The sequence below is a fragment of the Macrotis lagotis genome, chromosome 3 (assembly GCF_037893015.1).
Source record: "Macrotis lagotis isolate mMagLag1 chromosome 3, bilby.v1.9.chrom.fasta, whole genome shotgun sequence".
NCBI lineage: Eukaryota > Metazoa > Chordata > Mammalia > Peramelemorphia > Peramelidae > Macrotis > Macrotis lagotis.
Genome location: NC_133660.1, coordinates 58,712,408 through 58,732,019, shown reverse-complemented (window position 1 = coordinate 58,732,019; position 19,612 = coordinate 58,712,408).

The following is a 19,612-nucleotide window of genomic DNA, read 5'->3' as shown; positions in this document are numbered from 1 at the left end:
AATATTACCAGAAACATCTTGATTCACAGTGATGTTGTGAAGTTCAAATGAGATAACGTGTGTAAAAATATTGGAGAATTTGTTACACTACTATCAGGTAGTTCTGATTAATCTCGTTTTCTGTTTTCCCTCTCATTTAAATCCACGCGGAAGCCTCGGCAGTATTTTCTTCTTTTACTTGACTTTTTTCTCTTCTTGAGAGTTATTCAAAAGTGGCATTAGTTGTCTTAAAAGATAGTGGGCTCTAGATTGCAACAAAAGCAGATCATGTCTTAGGCTCTCTCTCATAAATCTTCGAAACTAAGGACTTTAACTAAATTTTTGAGACACAGAACCCACAGAGGCAGTTCTCCTACTCAAGGTAACTTGGAAAAGAACAGAAAGGCTCTGCTCCCTGGGGTTGGAGGGGCAGCCTGCCAGAGGGGTGGCCCACCAGAGCGAAAGAACTTCATCCTCCTGGGTGCTGGGAGCCCCAGCTCACAGCAAAGGGGGAGTTTCCTGAGCTATGCCCTGAGGACCACCCAGCACAAATTTGGGGAACAGTGGGGGACCTCTGCCAGAGCAAGCACATGAAGTCCAGCCCTCAGGGCACACAGCTAGCAGCATGGCCACTGCATTCCAGATCCAGGAAACATAAGCAGGTGGAGCCAGTAAGCAGGAGCCCCCAGGGCATGAGCCCATTGAACTAAGGGAGGGGAATGAAGAGAGAGACTGCAGAGCTCTGTCCTCTACCCCTGGAACAGGACTCTGGGGCTCTGAAAGCATTCAGATCCTGATTGCCGTCTAGGCCCCCCCATAGAACAGCAGGGGCCCCCTCCACCACAGCCCTGTAGCAAAGCGGGGCGCATATGGTCATTCACAGACCAGGAGGGAGGACAGAGCCTCACACACTGAGAACCTTGTGGGAGTGTCCCAAAAGCTCAGGAAGCACCCCCAAAACAGGCTTAGGCTGGGAAAATGAGCAAGCAGAGAAAAAAGAGGAACACCATTGAGAAATACATTATCTATGATCCCAAGAAGGATCAATATACTCAGTCTGAAAATGAGGAAACACAAGCTCCTGCATCTAAAGACTCCAAGAAAAACAGAAACTGGAATCAGGCTATGACAGAGCTCAAAAAAGACTTTTTAAAAATCAAATGAGGGAGTTAGAAGGAAAAACTGGGAAAAGAAATGGAAAAACATGACAATGAAGTCAGCAGCCTAGTCAAGGAAATCCAAAAAAATGCTGAAGAAAATAGCATGCTTAAAACCAGTTTAGTTCAAATGGATAAAACAGTTCAAAAAAGTTATTGAGGAGAAGAATGCTTGAAAAAGCAAAAATGGCAAGATGGAAAAAGAGATAAGAAAACTCTCTGAGGAAAAAAAATCCTTCAGACAAAGAATAGAACTCAGGGAGATTGATGAATTTACGAGAAATCAGTTCTCATTACTTCAAAACCAAAAAAATGAAAAAAATTAGAATATGTGAAACAACTCATTGAAAAAACCACTGATATGGAAAACAGATTTAGAAAAGATAATTTAAAAATTATTGGAATACCTGAAAGTCATGATCAGGAAAAGAGACTTGACTTCATTTTCAAAGAATTACTGCGGGGAAATTGCCCTGATATTCTAGCAGCAGAGGGCAAAATAGAAATGGAGAGAATCCACCTATCCCCCCAAGAAAGAGATTCCCAAAAAACCAACCCCTAGGAATATTATGGCCAAGTTCCAGAACTCCCAAGTCAAAGAGAAAATATTACAAGCAGCCAGAAGGACAAAATTCAAATATTGTGGAGCTGCAGTCAGGATCACACAGGACTTAGCAGCAACTACATTAAAAGCTCGTAGGTCTTGGAATATAATATACCAGAAGGCAAAAGAGCTTGGAATGCAACTGAGAATCAACTACCTAGCAAAAATGAATGTCCTCTTCCAGGGAAAAAGATGGACTTTCAATGAACCAGAGGAATTTCAAATGTTCCTGTTGGAATGGCCAGAGCTGAACAGAAGGTTTGATCTTCAAACACGGGACTCTGGTGAAGCATAGAGATTGGAGGAGAAGGGAATAATATGAGGGACTTAATGATGATGAACTGCATGTATTCCTGCATGGAAAAATGACACTGATAATACTCATATGAACCTTCTCAGTTAATAGAGCAGGTAGAAGGAGCTTTTATACTTGAAGCTCAGGAGAAAGCTGAATTTGAAGATAAAATATGTTGTAAAAATGGAGTCGATAGAAAAAAGGGAAATGTAATGGGAGAAAGAAAAAGGAGAGGGGGAATAGGCCAAGATATTTCATATAATAAGATTTTTCTTTATTACAGTGAGTTATTGCAACAATATGGAAGGGGGAAGACAAGGGGGAATGAGGGAATCTTTGCTCTCATCAGGGTGGCTAGGAGAGGAAACAGCATATATACTCAATGGGGTATAGGCATCTGGAGTAAGAATGAGGGGGGGACGGGGGAAGGGGTGGGGATGTGAACGAAAGAGAAGAGGATGAACCATGGGGGGGGGGGGAGAGTGGTCAGATATAACACATTTTCTTTTTTACTTCTTGCAAGGGGATGGGATTGGATGGCCTGTCCGGGACCATAGGGCCAGGTGGATTCTGGGCCTAAGGGGTGGTATGGGGACTCGGGGCCTCTTGGCCCCAGGGCTAGGGATCTGTTTGCTGTGCCACTCAGCTACCCTACAGCATAATCAGAGTGAAAGGAGAGAGAAAATATAGTACATTGTAGTGGAGAAATAAGAAAGGAGAGAGTTGTGATCAACAATGGCAACTTTGGAAAAATATGGAAGTAATTTTTGCGATGGACTTATCATTAAGATTGTGATCCACCTGCGATAGAGTTATTGGTGTTGGAACAAAGACTGAAGCACATTTTTATTATTATTGTTTTTTTGGGGGGGGTGCAGGGCAAATGGGGCTGATTGGCCTGCCTGGGGCCGCATAGCAGGGTGATCATTGGATATCTGAGGTTGGATTTGGACCTGGGTGCTCCTGGCTCAAGGGCCAATGCTCTGTCTGCCACCAAGCCACCCCTACTATTATTACTACTATTTTATTTTATTTTGGGTCTTTTCTTTTTTGGTTTTTGCAGGGCAGTGGGGTTGGGGTGGCTTGCATGTCACACGGCTTCATGATTGTTGGGCGTATGGGACCAGATAGGGGCTCATGTGGTCCTGGCTCCAGGGCTGGTGCTCCATCCATTGCGCTACCTGGCCATACCTACAATTATTATTATTTTTTTATTTTAATTTTTATCTCTCCCCTTTACTTTATTGCTCAAGTGAGTCTATATTTTTGGGGGGGAGGGGGTATTTTGTTTACTCTTAAACAAGAATATTTTATTAATGTATAAAAAAACATTATTTGTAAAAAAAAAATGTGCATACCCTTTGATCCAGCATAGCACTCCTCAGTCTATACCCTGAAGAGATGATGAAAAAGGGTAAAAACATCACTTGTACAAAAATATTCATAGCAGCCCTGTTTGTGGTGGCAAAAAATTGGAAATCAAGCAAATGTCCTTCAATTGGGGAATGGCTTAGCAAACTGTGATATATTTATGTAATGGAACACTAGTGTTCTATTAGAAACCAAGGAGGGATGGGAATTCAGGGAAGCCTGGAGGGATTTGCATGAACCAATGCTGAGTGAGATGAGCAGAACCAGCAAAACACTGTACACCCTAACAGCAACATGGGGGTGATGTTCAACCTTGATGGACTTGCTCATTCCATCAGTGCAACAATCAGGGACAATTTGGGGCTGTTGGGCTGTCGGCAATGGAGAATACCATCTGTATCCAGAGAAAAAACTGTGGAGTTTGAACAAAGACCAAGGACTATTACCTTAAATTTAGGGGGAAAAAAACCCCGATATCTTATTGTCTGATCGTGCTATCTCTTATACTTTATGTTTCTTCCTTAAGGATATAATTTCTCGCTCATCACACTCAATTTGGATCAATGTTTACCATGGAAACAATGTAAAGACTGAAAAACTGCCTTCTGTGGGGATGGGGGTGGGGGAGGGAAAATTGAAAAATTGTAAAACTCAAAATAAATAAAATCTTTAATAAAAGAAAAGATAGTGGGCTCTGCCTCACTTAAAGAACATCAGTCAAAACTAGGGAATATTGTTTTAAAAAATAAATGTGTCAGATTCAAAAACTCTGAGATTCTGTTATTCTGTATTATTCCATGACCTGATTAAACAAACTGTGGGCTCTAAAAGGTGGGAAGTGAATAAAAGTAAAACCAGTCCTGATTAACACCATTTCTTGGATAAGTTTAATTAAGAGGACATCAAAAATTGCCTTAGCCAGCAAAAACTTGATCTCCTTGCTAAATAGAAAAAAAAATCTGCCCCTGCCCCTACAAAAGGCTCATATAGCAACCTCCCTTGGAAAGTTTCATGGGAACTGGTTTTTTAGGGTTATTTTTCCCTTCCACATAGCATCTTACATCCAGAGGTATTAAGTTTATGGATTCTTCCCCACCCCCACCCCCAGTCAACTGAATTTTACTTTAAAACTTGATTCACTTTTTGGTGCTTGCCAGGGAGTCATAATTGCAAATGACAGCTCTTCTATATGAAACTGAAAGGACAACAAATAGAGGTGAAGTGGCACAGATTTGCCAGTGTTTCTAAAATGATCAATGGAAGTGAAAGCACCACCTTTGGAATTAGTATCAGATGTGTTACATTTGGAAGTGGCAGTGGCATTAAAGATGAAATCAGTATAGGTATCTGAACTTGTCAAGTACAAGAAGAAGAAACCTAAGAAAGCAGCAACACAATTTTGTAGGCACTCAGCAATTGATTTTAAAGATATCCCAAAGAAAGAATGATATATAAAGAATGAAAAAGATCACATTATACATTATGAGATGACTATGAAGACATTATTTGCTCATCTATATAAAATCTTTATTAAAATGATCTTTAATATGTTTACAATATTTTTGATAATCAACACAAAAAGAGAATAAGTAGTTTTATGGTTCATTTTCTATAATAAACCTCATCTTTGTGGGCACACAGTTTTGTGGTCAACAAATCTATGCATCTACAATTAATGACTTTACTTCTTTTCCTCTCAATTCCTTCTTAACTTTATTCAGGCTTCTCCGCTCATCATTGAATTCAAAGAGTGCTCTTCAGAGGCACAAATGATCTCTTTATCTCTAAACTGCAAAATTAATGGGCTGTTCTCAATCCTCATCTTTACTGACCTCTTTTCATCCTTTAATATTGTTGATCACCCAACTTCTCCTTCATATTCTCTTATATCTCTGACACTTTTAGTTCTCTTCAAACTTGGCTGATTTTTTTTCACTTCCCTGGCTCTTCAATGTATGTCACACCCACTAATGATGGGTGTCCTCTAAGGAATTGTCCTAGGACCTCAGCTCTTCTCCCTCTACACTCTTTCACTTAATGATCTCACCAACTCCCATGGTTCAAATATCAACTCTATGCAGATGATTCTCAGAGGTATTTTTCTACCTCAACCTCTGTTTTGATTTCCACTCTTACATCTCCAACTGTCTCTTAGATATTTCCAAAGAATGTCACATTGGCATTGATTAAAGTGCATAGGTTAAGGATGACTATACAGAAACAATCACATATATGAATTTGTTTAATGATTTTGATGACATCAAGGGAGCCAGTAAATAAGAATACATAGTTAGCAACAGTTGTTCCTCGTTGTTCTCCAGTTGTTCTCTTTTGACTGTCATTGTGATTTTTGTAGCAAGCCCCCAAAATCAACAGGAAGATTTCAATAAAATCCATAACCACAAGCAAGATTGGCCTAAAAATCCACACAACAGATGCCATGTGGAAGAACAGTCCTTATTGCCAAATTTATTTCATGTGTTTGGACACACATCCCATTACTTTTAGTCCTTCAGTGCATTTTTCTTAGCCAAGCATTGCAAATTGATAATAAATTGGGACCAGAAAGAGAACAGGCCCTGAGTAAATCATTTAATTTCAGTTTGCCTAAGTTTCCTCAATTGTAAAATGGGAATATTAGAAGTAATTATGTCATAGAGTTGTATTGAGGATCAATGAGATTATTTTTGTTAAGTTCTGTGAAAACCTTAAATGGTTATGTAAATGCTATTATTATTATTACTATTATTACACTATTATATTATACTATTCTTGGGATAATGAGAAGAAGAGACCTTGTTCCAACAGCAATGAAGGGGAAAAGATGCCAAGGTCATCACTGTCATTCTGACTTTTGCCCTATCCCTGGACTTAAATAACTCTGGATGAGAGAAGTTTATGACATTATATAACTTTGCCTCACTTAAATCCATTTCATTCATAAGTCAAATCATCACATTCTGATATTAATATTGTTCTTTGAAGAACAAATAATAGCAAATTAATGTAGGATTCATGACTCAAAAGGCAATGGATGGATGCCAGTGAGTGTAAAAAGGCTACAGCATGCAATTTGTATATAAGCATTCATTTAAAAGTCAGCATCAAGGATATGCATCACTAGAAAAGAAGATGAGCCAGCTATGTATCAAGAGAAAAAAATTATCAAATGGGCAGCTCAGTTGTTGAAATCTTCTAGTTATTCCTTGGACAGATATTCTATGAAATCTAATATCCATTAGATAGTTGTGGAAGAACATACATAAGATTTTTCATAGGATGAAACACCATGTTGGGATATCATTTGTATCAATGAATTCCAGTTAATATGATCATAATTTCTTCACAAAAGAAGATCTTCTATTATGCTCTAGTTTCCTTCCAGGTCCTTTTGTCAAAATAGGTTGGCAAAATGAAATAATTACTATTATTTTATTGCATTATTTTCATGGAATGATTATAATTATTTTCCCTTAAAAAACAACATAAAAGATCCTCCCAGTTTGACTGCTTGTTGATTTGTCTTTGTGGGAAGGTGATCTGTGATACTGAAGGATTCAAAAAGTTTAATAATGTTGGCCTTAATTTTCAAATTCCTGTTTAACTTAATATAGTAACTCATAGTGGCATGAGATCCTTATCATCTTTTGTATGACAGCACAATTAGGATAAGAATATAAAAAGAAAGGTTAAATATAGAGCATGTTTTATGTGAGGAGTTACTGAAATTTAAAATTAATGGCCTTAAATATATTTTGTATTAATTTGTGTTGCTTTTTTAACCTTTTTCTTTAAAATATTTCCAAGCAGTGGCCAGGACGCACAGGAGGAAAATTGTTAGAAAAATTGTTTGCATCAAAATGTAAATTATCTGCCTGACTTTGTGGGTAGCGTGGCCTTCAAATAAAAGTGAGTAGGGATGTAAGCAGAATAAGTTCAAAGAGATCTTTAGATGTATAAAGAAATGTATACTGTATTTGATTCCCCCACCCCCAAGGAAATAGTACATGAGCCAAATCTTTTTTGTGGATATACTGGCAAGCATGTAGCTTAAGGTCATGAATTGCAAGTTGACTTGGGTTTTGAATAAGCCCTCCAATGCCCAGTACATCTAGTTTTTATATAGTAAAAATTAATCATTTCCTTGAATAATATAATGCAACCTACTCTTCTTGTCAGATCATAAGGAGAAAATCTTTAGCCTTGTGACCCCCTTCTCTTAGATAACTTGATACAAAGAATTTGGGGATCAGATTTCATATTTTAATACTATAGAGAACTCCTTGTTTCTAATTCCCTTTCTTCATAAAGCCTTTCCTCTACTATTAATCTTAGGCATCTGAAAGTTTTTCTTGAGTTATACAGCCCATCAGAGATAGAACTTGCACCCAGGTCTTTCTGAGTATAGGATCAAATTTTTATTGATTCTATCAATGATCAGTTGGACCTGGGAAAATGTGAATACTTTTAATTGCTTTCATGGTGAAGGAGAGAACAATTTCTAATTGAGAAGCCAACCATTCTGAGAATAAGTGGAATTGACTTCCATGGATTTTGCAAGCTACAAGTTGTAAATTAGAAGAAATTTTAATATGATGACAGACCACTTTGCCACAAGTCAGTCAATTATAGGATTTTTTTCTTGGAAATTGGGAAACATTTGAACATTTGCAGTGTCTATTAGGATGAGATATCTCTCCTATCCCAGAGTTACCTTGGAGTTATCTCCCAAGTTATCTTTAGACATGCATGGAGGACCTCCTCCTCCTCCTCTTCCTCCTCCTCCTACTAGGAGAATTCAGACTCTACTCCTGAGGCTCTGGAAAGAGAAAGGCAAACTTTCAACTTCTCTTGGTTGGAAGCAAGTCATCATTCTTCTTCCTTCCCAATTTCCATATACTGCCTAAGGCATGTATCAGCCCTTTCCCTACCTACTATTCACAACTCTTACCTTTATGTATTATTCCCCAATTAGAAGATAGGTTCCTTGAGGGCAAAAGTCTTTCTTGTTTACAGATGTATTCTCCAATGGTTAGCATAGAGTTTGTCATAGTTATTGCTTCTTACGTGCCTCTGTGTGTGTGTGTGTGTGTGTGTGTGTGTGTGTGTGTGTGTGTGTGTGTTATAGAAGATGAAAAAAAGCTGGGAACATTTACCTTGATTTATATAGACCTATTTTAATTTAATGGGTAGCTAGATGGCATAGTGAACAGAGTGTTAGGGCTAGAGTGAGAAAGACTCCTCTTCCTGAGTTCAAATCTGGGCTCAGACACTAACTGTGTAGCCTTGGGCAAGTCATTTAACTTTGTTTCTCTCAGTTTCTTTATCTGTAAAATGAACTGATGAAAGAAATGATAAACCACTCCAGAATCCTCAAATAGGGTCGCAGAGTTGGCACAACTGAACATGACTAAACAACAGCAACATTTTAGTTTAAAATATCAACTCAGACTAGGCAGGTATTTAGCATCTTTTGTATGACATAATATGATTAGGATAATGAGGTCAAAAGACAATTTAATTAGCCATTACTTTCTCCTTGAGAGGTTTGTAAACAAGTCAAAAGAACCATACCAATATTCTTGAAATAGTGGTAGCATTTGGTACTTAAATGATATTGCAGTGAGTAATTATAATTATTGTATTACTAGAAAAAGGTATACTTACATTATGTAAATCATCATTGCTTCCTGATCCTGGCTTTTGCTCCTCTCCTATTTTGTTCTAACCTTTTTCTTTTATGGTACCATCCTTCCTTAATTCCATCATCACTTTTTTATTGTCCCAGTTCTGTCTACTTTATCTCAAATTCTCTTCTTCTGCATTGTCTCAACATGCTCATGCTAATGTCTAAGTAGGATTACCCTTGGAATATTTTAATGACCATGGGGATGCACAGCAAAGAGTATGAAGTTGTATTCCATTCATCATTCCAATTTCTAATAGTCATGCTCAAGAGATGGTATTGAAAGTATTCATTGGAAATTGGGGAATGAAAGGCATGGTTTTCTCTTTGATATATTTGACTTCCGTCATTCCTACTTCACTTTCCCCACCACCACTCTCTGTCCATAGTGGGTTAGCAATGGATAGAATACTGGAAGACTGGAAGAGTCAGGAAGACCAGAGTTCAAATTGACTCTAGATATCTACTACCTATGTGACCTAGGGCATGTCACCTACCTCAGTCTGCCACTGTTTCCTCATTTTTCAAATGAAAATGATTACATTTACTTCTAGGCATTGTTAGGAGAATAAATGAATAGAATATTGGTGAACGATTAGAAAATTTTAAAGCACTATATAAATGTTAGTTGTTTGTTCTATACTTCTACTATAGTTCTAAGAAATTATCTCACATTTCATTTTAAACTTCTAGGGTCTGGGAAGCCAGTGTTAAGGCAGGAATTCCACATGTAGTTTCTAGGGGAATGCTGCCAAGGCTCATAACATTTCCAGAAATGACCATGAGATTGCCCTTTCCCTGGAGATCATTATTTACAAGAAAGATAAAACAGAATGAGCCCTAATCCAACCAAATGTCAGGCAATCAAGTAGGAAAGGAGCATGACTATCCTGCCTATAATTTCCTCATGCAGTTTTGCATAATGTGGAGCAGAGAAAGGAATATCCAATTTACATCTCATCTCTGATACATATTGACTATGTGACCCTGGAAAAGTCATTTTTGGAGTAAGACCTCTTGGAGTAAGTCTTTAAGTAACTTCTTAAGAGTAAAAAATTTAGAAAAGAGGCCAGCATAAGTTTGTAAAGAGACCTCCATCATCTGGGTTGCCTATATTAATGAAATCACAGGTATGAACTGAAACAAATCAATAAGCATAAAAACCACGACAATCAACCTATCAATATTAACTTCATTCCCTGTTCCAAAGTCTTCCTTCTCATCAGTGCTGCTGCTGTTTTGCCCAGAGATGGAGGAGAGACCTATAATTCATTTGGGACATTCATTAAATGAAGTTAGGAAATCAAACTATTTTTCTTTTCTTTTAAATCAAGTTTAAAAATGACTGCTTAATTGATAGATAACAGGCCCTGATCAAGGACTCTATTAGTATTTATCCTATCCAGGACCAAAAAGATCCAACCCATGTGCCTGGGAAGCTTCAAAGCCTGCTTCATATGACCATCCTAAGATGTAAGCAGTAAAAGTACTCCTCGGAAACAAGTTTGTATATTCTTAATAGCTGTAACCACACTACCCAGCATATGTCAAAATTTTAAAGAGAACAGAGACTCCCAATGCTTTGTGCAATGTATACAGTTCCTGAGCTTTGATGTTTATGCCTCTTTATTTGTATGAAATTGTCTGGTTAAAAAAAATCTTTTGTATCTCATTACTGACCTGTCAAACATTATTTTAACTGAAAGAGCAGCTGATGCTTCATAATAAACTTTGAAAAGCCCCCTATTTAAAAAACAATTTTTTCTTCATGTGATATATATATATGTGTATATTTATATAATGCATATATTTATCTATATTTAGCAGTGATTTTTTTATTTCCAAGAACATTTTACTAGGAGAAATTTTCTTCATGGGTATTCATAAAAGAATGAACTGAGGCACATGAAAGTTCCCAATTGCCATGTGTCTGGGATGCTGGTGTCTCAATGGGCTAGATAAGAAATTAGGACTGTAGCTGGCCTCTGGCAAGTTGAGATCCTTTCTCCCTTCCTTTTTAAGGCTCTGTTTTTTCCTTCAGAAATCAATGTTCTCCTTCCTCCCTTTTCATAAATTGGAAAGGCTTTGATCAGTGCCATTTTTCATCATGGAGAGATTGGATAGAAAATTTGGGTATCATTTTAGTTGTTCACTAAGGTAGCAGAGTGCTCCTTGGGGTTTATTTTGATAGTGGTAGTGGTGGTGGTAGCAAATACTGACCTGGTTTCCCTTCCTTTCCCCAACCACCCCCCCACCCTAGTTTTGTCTACCTCCGGAACATTGTTTGAAGTCTATCCCAACAGCCTCACTGAGGAGGAGGAGGTAACAATGCCCAAAAATGTTGTGTGACTTAGTCTCAATAAGCTTGAAAGGTCTTGACTTCAGAGGGAAGGAAGGAAGGGATCGGCATAAAAGGGAGTTTCTTCATGACTGAACTGGGTAGAATTATTTTGGAGGAACTGATCTACTTTCCTGTTCACTACTTGCAAAGGATAGAAAGCAGGGACAGGGGACAGGAGGTAACCGGAGATTCTATAATTGGATTCTCTAGAGGGGGGCAAGAAGTCCCCATATGTCAGCAATTGCACTTTTTCCTCCCATGTGTATCCTTCAATTGTTAATGTCATTGTTGTGGATATTGCAGTACTTTTCTCCTTTAAAAGCACACATAGACAAGTTGTGCTTATAAGATTCTTAAGATAAGTAGAGTATCCTATAGGCAGTTGCTGATGTAGACATTTGATCATGAGGATGGCTGTTCATTACCATTCTAAATAATGTACATTGTACAAAATCGTAAGCATTGCTAAACTTTACAATGCTGAGAGACAAGTTGTTTCCCCTGAACTCTCCATTGTGTTTAATTCTTATACAATTGTATGCTTAATATAGCAGAAAGACATATCCAATGATGAGTTCAATCTCTTCTCTGACATTTATTAGCTGCTACTGTTACTGCTTCTTTTCTAGCCCTCAATTTCTTTGTTTTTTAGGTTTTTTAGCAAGGCAATGGGGTTAAGTGACTTGCCCAAGGCCACACAGCTACATAATTATTGAGTGTCTGAGGCCGGATTTGAACTCAGGTACAACCGACTTCAGGGCAGGTGCTCTATCTACTGCACCACCTAGCTGCCTTAGGCCTCAATTTCTTTATCTGTAGAATGGAAATATTGATATCCTCTAGGACATTGAGAGATCCTTTTGAGAGGATCAAATGGGATAATGTATACAAACTTCTTTTCAGACCTCAAGATGCTATAGAAATATCAGCTGTTATTCAGTTTATGTTTTCAGGTGGCCAAGGTTTAACTTGGGAAATTTCTGAAACCTTGATGGGTAATCTCCAATCACGTATCTCTTATTGAAGTAAATGCCCAGGAGAAATTTTAAACTCAATATGTCCAAGAAAGAACTCATTTTCTCTTACCCTAAATCCTCTTCTCCTACTTTTCTTATTACTATAGAGCAAAGGTGGGACACCTTTATTCTGCCAAGAGTCACTTAGATATTTATAACATCATTTGCCTGCTATATTTGATAAAATATTTAATTCACCCCTAAAATGTTCCTAGATATATTGAATTTCAAGTCCCAACTTGGGTGTGATCCTTCACTCCCTCACTCCTCACTCTCACTGCCCATACTATTTCACTATTTCATGTTTATATCTTTCTGTAGGTGGATATATATATATATATATGTATATATAGAGAGATGGATATGGACTGTGATATACATAAATAGATATGAATATAGATTTAGATATAGATGTAGATGAGATAGAGATGGAGATAGAGATAGACAGATATAGATTTAGATAGAGGTAGATAGATAGATATAGATAGATATGGATAGATATCCCTTTTTCTTCTGACACTGCCATCACTCTGGTACAGGTTCTTATCTCTTCATACTTAATTGCAATAGTTAAAAGATGAGTTTACCTGCCTTAATTTCCCTGCTCCTATCTATCCTCCATTCAGCCACTAAAGGGATTTTCCTAAAGCACAAGATAAATCATGTCATCCCCCTACTCAATATCTCAGTGGCAAGATCAAATACAAAATCCCCTATTTGACATTTAAGTCTCCTTTCCAGTTTCCTTATACCTTCTCTCCATGAACTCTGCAATACAATGACACTAGCTTTTTTGCTTTTCCTCAAACAAGATACTACATCTTTCAGTTCTGGACATTTTCTCAAGCTGTCCCCCATATCTGTATTGATCTTCCTCTACAACTCCGCCTCCTGGCTTCTCTGACTTACTTTAAGTCATCTAAAATCCTATCTTCTAAAGGAAGTATTTTTCCTGTCCCTCAATTCTAGGGCCTTCCATATTTTAATTATTTCCTAATAATCACATATATAGTTTCTTTGTACATATTTCCTTGCTTATTATCTTCCCTGTTAGACTAGAAGTTTCTAGAGGGCAAGGATTGTCTTTTATCTTTTTGTGTATCCCCAGTATTTAACATGGTGTCTGACACACAAGGTAGGCATTTAATAAATACTGATTGATTAATAGAAGTTTGTCATCCTTTTTTGAATTTTTAAAATTTATTTTTATCCATATGCACATGTATGTTTTTGTTACAAAATTTAGTTCCACCTTCCCTTCTCACCCCCCCTCCCCTCAACAATGAAGAGTCAGGTTAGCATTGCACATACATATTTTTGATAAACATGCTTGTAGATTAGTTATTTTCAGTATGAGGAATTAGAATTAAGGGAAAGAGATACATAAGAGACATTTTTTATAAAGTGTTTATCAGATTCTGAAGGGTTGGGTTTTCTTGTTTGTTTTTTAATGTTTTATTTTGTCTTGTATTTCATCCTCTGGATGGGGATAGCATTGTTTATAGCTGATCAATACTTTTGTCGTAGCTTTTTGAGCTGCTGAGAGGAGCTGCTTCCATCAAGGTTGATCATCTCACAGTGTTATTGTTAATGTGTACATTGTTTTCTTTCTTTTTTTTTGCAAGGCAATGGGGTTAAGTGGCTTGCCCAAGGCCACACAGTTAGGTAATTATTAAGTGTCTGAGGCCAGATTTGAACTCAGGTACTCCTGACTCCAGGGCTGGTGCTCTATCCACTGCGCTACCTAGCTGCCCCCTGTACATTATTTTCTTGGCTCTGCTCCCTTCTCTCAGCATCAGATGCCATGTCATTCCATGCTTCTCTAGAGTTTGACCATTTATGGTTTGTTATAGAAAAATAGTACTCCATAGTATTCATGTACCATAACTTGTTTAGCCATTCCCCAATTGATGGACATCCTTACAAAAAGAGCTGCTACGAATAATTTGGAACATATAGGCGTTTTCCTTATTTTATGATTTCATCTGGATAAAAGCCTAGAACTGCTGTTTCTGGGTCAAAGGGAATGAACATTTTTGATGCTCTTTGGGAATAGTTCTTTGCTCTCCAGAAAGGTTTGATCCATTCACAACTCCATCAGCAATGCATCATTGTCCCAATCTTCACAACCTCTCCAACACTGATCATTTTCCCTTTTCTTCAAATTGACCACTCTGGTAGGTGTGAGCTGATGCCCCATTGTTGTTTTAAATTGCATTTCTCTAATCAATAATGATTTGGAGCATTTTTATATGATTAGATATAGCTTTAATTTCTTCATTTGAAAACTGTCTATTCATATCCCTATGACCATTTATCAATTGGAGAATGACTTGTAACCTTATAAATTTGATGCAATTCTCTATACATTTTAGAAATAAGACCTTTATCAGAAGTCTTAGTTGTGAAAAACTGTTTCCCAGCTTTCTACTTTCCAATTTGGCAGCATTAATTTTATTAGGCCAAAAACTTTTTAATTTAATGTAGTCAAAATCATTCATTTTGCAGTTTATAAGGTTTTCTAATTCTTGTTTGGTCATAAATTTATTCCCATTCCATAGATCTGATATAGATAGAATATTTCTTGGTCTATTAATTTATCTATGGTATCACTCTTTATGTCTAAATTTTGTTATCCTTTTTAAAAAAGAAGTCAATCATTTCTTCTATTCTCTCTTCTTTTTCTAGTACTTTTTCACTCTCTCTTATGCAAATGAGCATAAAAATATTTTATTGATTCCATGAAGCAGCAGGATGTAATGCTGGGATTAGTTGTAACTTCATTAGGTTTAAACCTGTGATTTGGAAATAGGATGGTACAGTGGAAATAAGGATAATTGAAATGATACAGACCCAGGCCTCAAGGAACTTACATTTTAATTGATGGAGATAGGACATACATCATGGGAGAGGGTTCAGATGAGGAAAGTCACAGGAGTGATGACCATAGGATGGGCAATTGTCATGCCTTTTCTATAAACAATGATTAGTATATAATTTCCTCAGGGCATAAGCATTGGAGGGGAGAACAAGGTAAAGAGTGACAGAGAGACAGAGACAGAGAAAGAGAGAGAGAGAGAGAGAGAGAGAGAGACAAATAGAGACAGATGCAAAGATGGAGACACTAAGGTATCACAGAAATAGACAAAGATGCAAAGTAGGAGGAGATAACAGGTCCTCAATAGATGTTTCACATTTTCTAGAAGGACTGTCCAGTTGTTAAGTAAACCAAGGTCATTGGTCGAGTTCCTGAACAGAAAAATTAGCTTAAGTCTATATAAAATAATAAAACACTTTTTCTAGTAAGAATCTTTGCTCTATTTATCACATACATGTCTTTAGTCATGAAAGGGCCTGGGTGAGAGAGTGCAGACAGGTACTAGAAATCTATTTCCAATACTGAAAAAAATAATTCCAAGTTCATTTCCAGGTAATGAAATTAATGGTATAAACCTTTGTGTTCAACATACAAAACAAAATTGTAAGAATGATGGGAGAAAGAACATACATTGACATCAGGGTAATTTGTAATGGAAATGTATTTTTTTTTTTTTTTGGTAAGCTTCTAGCCTGCCACATGAGTGAAATGAGCAGAGCTGATTTTCTTTAATCAAAGTAATCCCTGGCTAAGAACACCCTATTCTTTTCTTGGTCACTGAGAACCCTGACTGTTCAGTTACTGGTGTTGATGTAAATACTGCAGTTCATTATCTACCAAGAGACTTAATCCCCACTGGGGTATTTGCATTTGCAACTTAAATTCAAAACATTTTTTATAGATCCTTCTCAAACAAATGGTTCAAGCTGTAAATACTCTGATGTGAGATCAAGATCTCCAAATAGAATATCCCTCACACATATATACACATGCACACATAGGCATACATTTACACTCACACACACATTTATACATTTAGTTAAAGAAAGTCTAAACTAAAATAATGCACTGTTGGTGGAGCTGTGAGCTGTATTTATGGAGTGTATTGATTTAGTCATTCTGTAAATCAATTCTGAGCTATCTATCATGGTCACAACTACAAATAGTCGTCAAAACTACTGTTATGCATATTCCCTAAAGAGATTTAAAAAATTAAAGTAAGGACCTATACATGTGGAAAATATTCAGCATTCTTATCATAATAAAAACTGAAACAAACTGTGCTTCTATTAACTGGCTGAACAAATTATGGTATAGGAATATAATTGAATATCATTGTGCCTTAGGAAATGACAAAAGGGAAAGAGTCAGAAAAGACTGGGAAACATGAACTGATACAGAGTGAAGGGAAACACTGTAAAAGAAAACAACTTTGAAACAACTTCAACAGTCTGATTGGTGCCATGACCAGACATGGCTCTAGAAGACTAACATGAAGCATGCCACCCACATCTTAGCAAAAAAGAAGATTAGAGACACATTTTCAGGCATGATCAATGCATAAATTTGTTTTACTGACCTCTACTTATTTATTAAAAGGGAGGGTATAGATAGGGAGAGTTAGAAGAGAGACAAAAAGAAAGATGTGTATGTGTTTCTACACACACAAATATATATATATATATGTATATATATATATATATAGTAATATGTGTACCTATATACATAACACATGTCTACCTACATATACATATAAGAGGCATGTGTATGTATATAGACATGTGTTTACATATATATAATATACATATATTGTGTATATATGTCTGTGTTGGGCTAGGGAAATGGTGGGAGGTAGATAAAAGCTAGTTATAATCATACCAAAAAAGAAAAAAGTGTCAATAATGAAACACTTTAAAAATAAAGAAAAGGAAGTTCAGAAGGGAGCACAAACAAACAAGGCATTTTTAGAAAAATCACATTGTTTAATATATACATTTTAAAAATCAAACTGAATATAATAGAGATTCATAGAACCATATACAATTTTTTTCTTCCTTGTTTAAGGGAACATTTATAGTTATTGTTATTTGCTAACAATAAAAAGGGTTTGTTTTTTAAATTATTCTAAAGCAATAATAGAAGAACTTACTTCTTATGAAAAAATATCAATCATCATTTATATTGTTAATATTCATAATTTAAGCAATAATGAGTCATTATCACCTTCATCTCTCCCTTGTCATGGTTTTTAATATTCAGAGTGACTTTAAAAATCACTAGACATTTGAGCACTTTTATTAATACCTAGAAAAGATAAATAAAATATAAGCAATCTTTTCTTAATTATAAATATAAGCTAAATAAATTATACATATACAGCACTTTTAGATTTGTAAAATATATTTGTATGTAATTTTAATATCTCACACTATAAGATAAATGAAGCAAACTAGGAAATACAGTAGAATATTAATGCCTGGAGACCTTGATCTTCATGAGTTCAAATTCAGCCTTAGATACTTAGTAGCAATGTGATCCTGCTCAAGTCACTTAATCTCGTTTGCCTCAGTTTCATCATCTGTAAAATGAATAGGAGAATGAAATGGCAAAACACTCCATTATCTTTGCCAAGTACCCCTCAAATGGTCACAAAGTCACATGTCTACTTGAAACCAAGGAACAACAATAAGAATAATAAAATAAGTACTACAGGCATTATCAACTCTACTTTAAAGAAAATCAGTATGATTCCGTGACAAGACTGCATCTGAAATCAGGATTAGGTCTTGATTTCTGGCTTCATTGCTTGCTGCCTGGATAACTTTGCATGGGTCGGTTAATCTCTCTGACCTTCAATTCTCTCAACTGTAATGAGGGAGCTGTGCTAGATAACTTCCAAGATCACTTTCAGAGCCATATCTATTATTCAGAAATAGGCAACCAGTTGATGTAGTGCATGGAATGTTTGACCTGGACTTAGAAGGATAACACCAACTTCGCAGTGTTATTGAGATCAAAGGAAAAAACATCTGCAAAGGACTTTGAATACCTTAAAGCACTATGAAAATGTTTTTGTTGTTATTCAATAGTTTCTGACATTTCTTGACCCAAATGGGATCTTGGCAATGATTCTGGAGAGGTTTTCCATTTCCTTCTCCAACTCATTTTCTAGATGAGGAAACTGAGATAAATTGGGTTAAGTGATTTTCCCAGAGTCACATAGCTAGTAAGTGTCTGAAGTCAAATTGAACCAAGGAAAATGAATCTTCCTGACTCAAGGCCTGGTGCTCTATCTAATGTACCACCTGGCTGCCCAATGTAAATGCTAGTTATTATCATAAACAATCATGAGTAGTATTAGAACTTGCTATTTCTGATTCTGTCTAAAAGTCTATCCACTACTCTGTATTGTTCCCCTTCTATAATATTCAAGTCTCTTAGAATTTTGTCTTACCCCCGTGTATTTTATAGACATTTGATACTGTCAGTTACTCATCTGATAGTTGTTTGTGATTAGATAGATTAATTTTATTTTAAATGTAGTTTGCCTTGTAAGTAATTGAATATTATAGTGAGAAAAATTAATTAAATTATTGCATTAAACTATGCAGTGGCAAGTGAAAACACCCTTGACTGAAGGTCATTTTCCAAAGTTAGTTCTGAAGAGTTAAATATTTGTTGAGCTGTTTCCAATTATGGAATAAAGTGAACTAGTTTAAAGTCAGAATTCCTCATTTATAACAGCTCTTGCTATTTCATAACACTGAACTTGTTACATTTAAATACTGAAATGCTGGATGATAGAGAGGAAAATAGGGAAATGATGCTTTGGATATATCCCTCCTACTCCTAGGATTTTTTTAAAACCTTGCAAAGGAAGGGGCAAGGGGATGGGAGGGGGAATGGAATTTTTGTTGTATATACAAACAAATGCTCCCAATCAGATCTCTTATAATATAAAAATGGCAGGTTAAATTGTTCTGTTCCTCCATACCTCTCCAGGTTTTCCACCTAAATCTCTGAACTCCTTTCTCTGCTACTCTCCAGGAATAGTCTCATCCTGGAACTTCTCCTCCCCATAGTTCTCTAGCATCCTTCTCTCCCTGGAGGTTCCCTCTATCTTGTAGACTTTTCCACTGAATGTTTGGATTCTACTAAAACCTCCATTTTAAGGGAGGACCCAGTCCACCCATGTTCTCTTCCACATCTCTCTCTGGGCTGGGTTCCTATCCCTTCCCAACTCTCTTTTCAGTTCCGTTATATGAAGTGTCTTCACGCACCATAA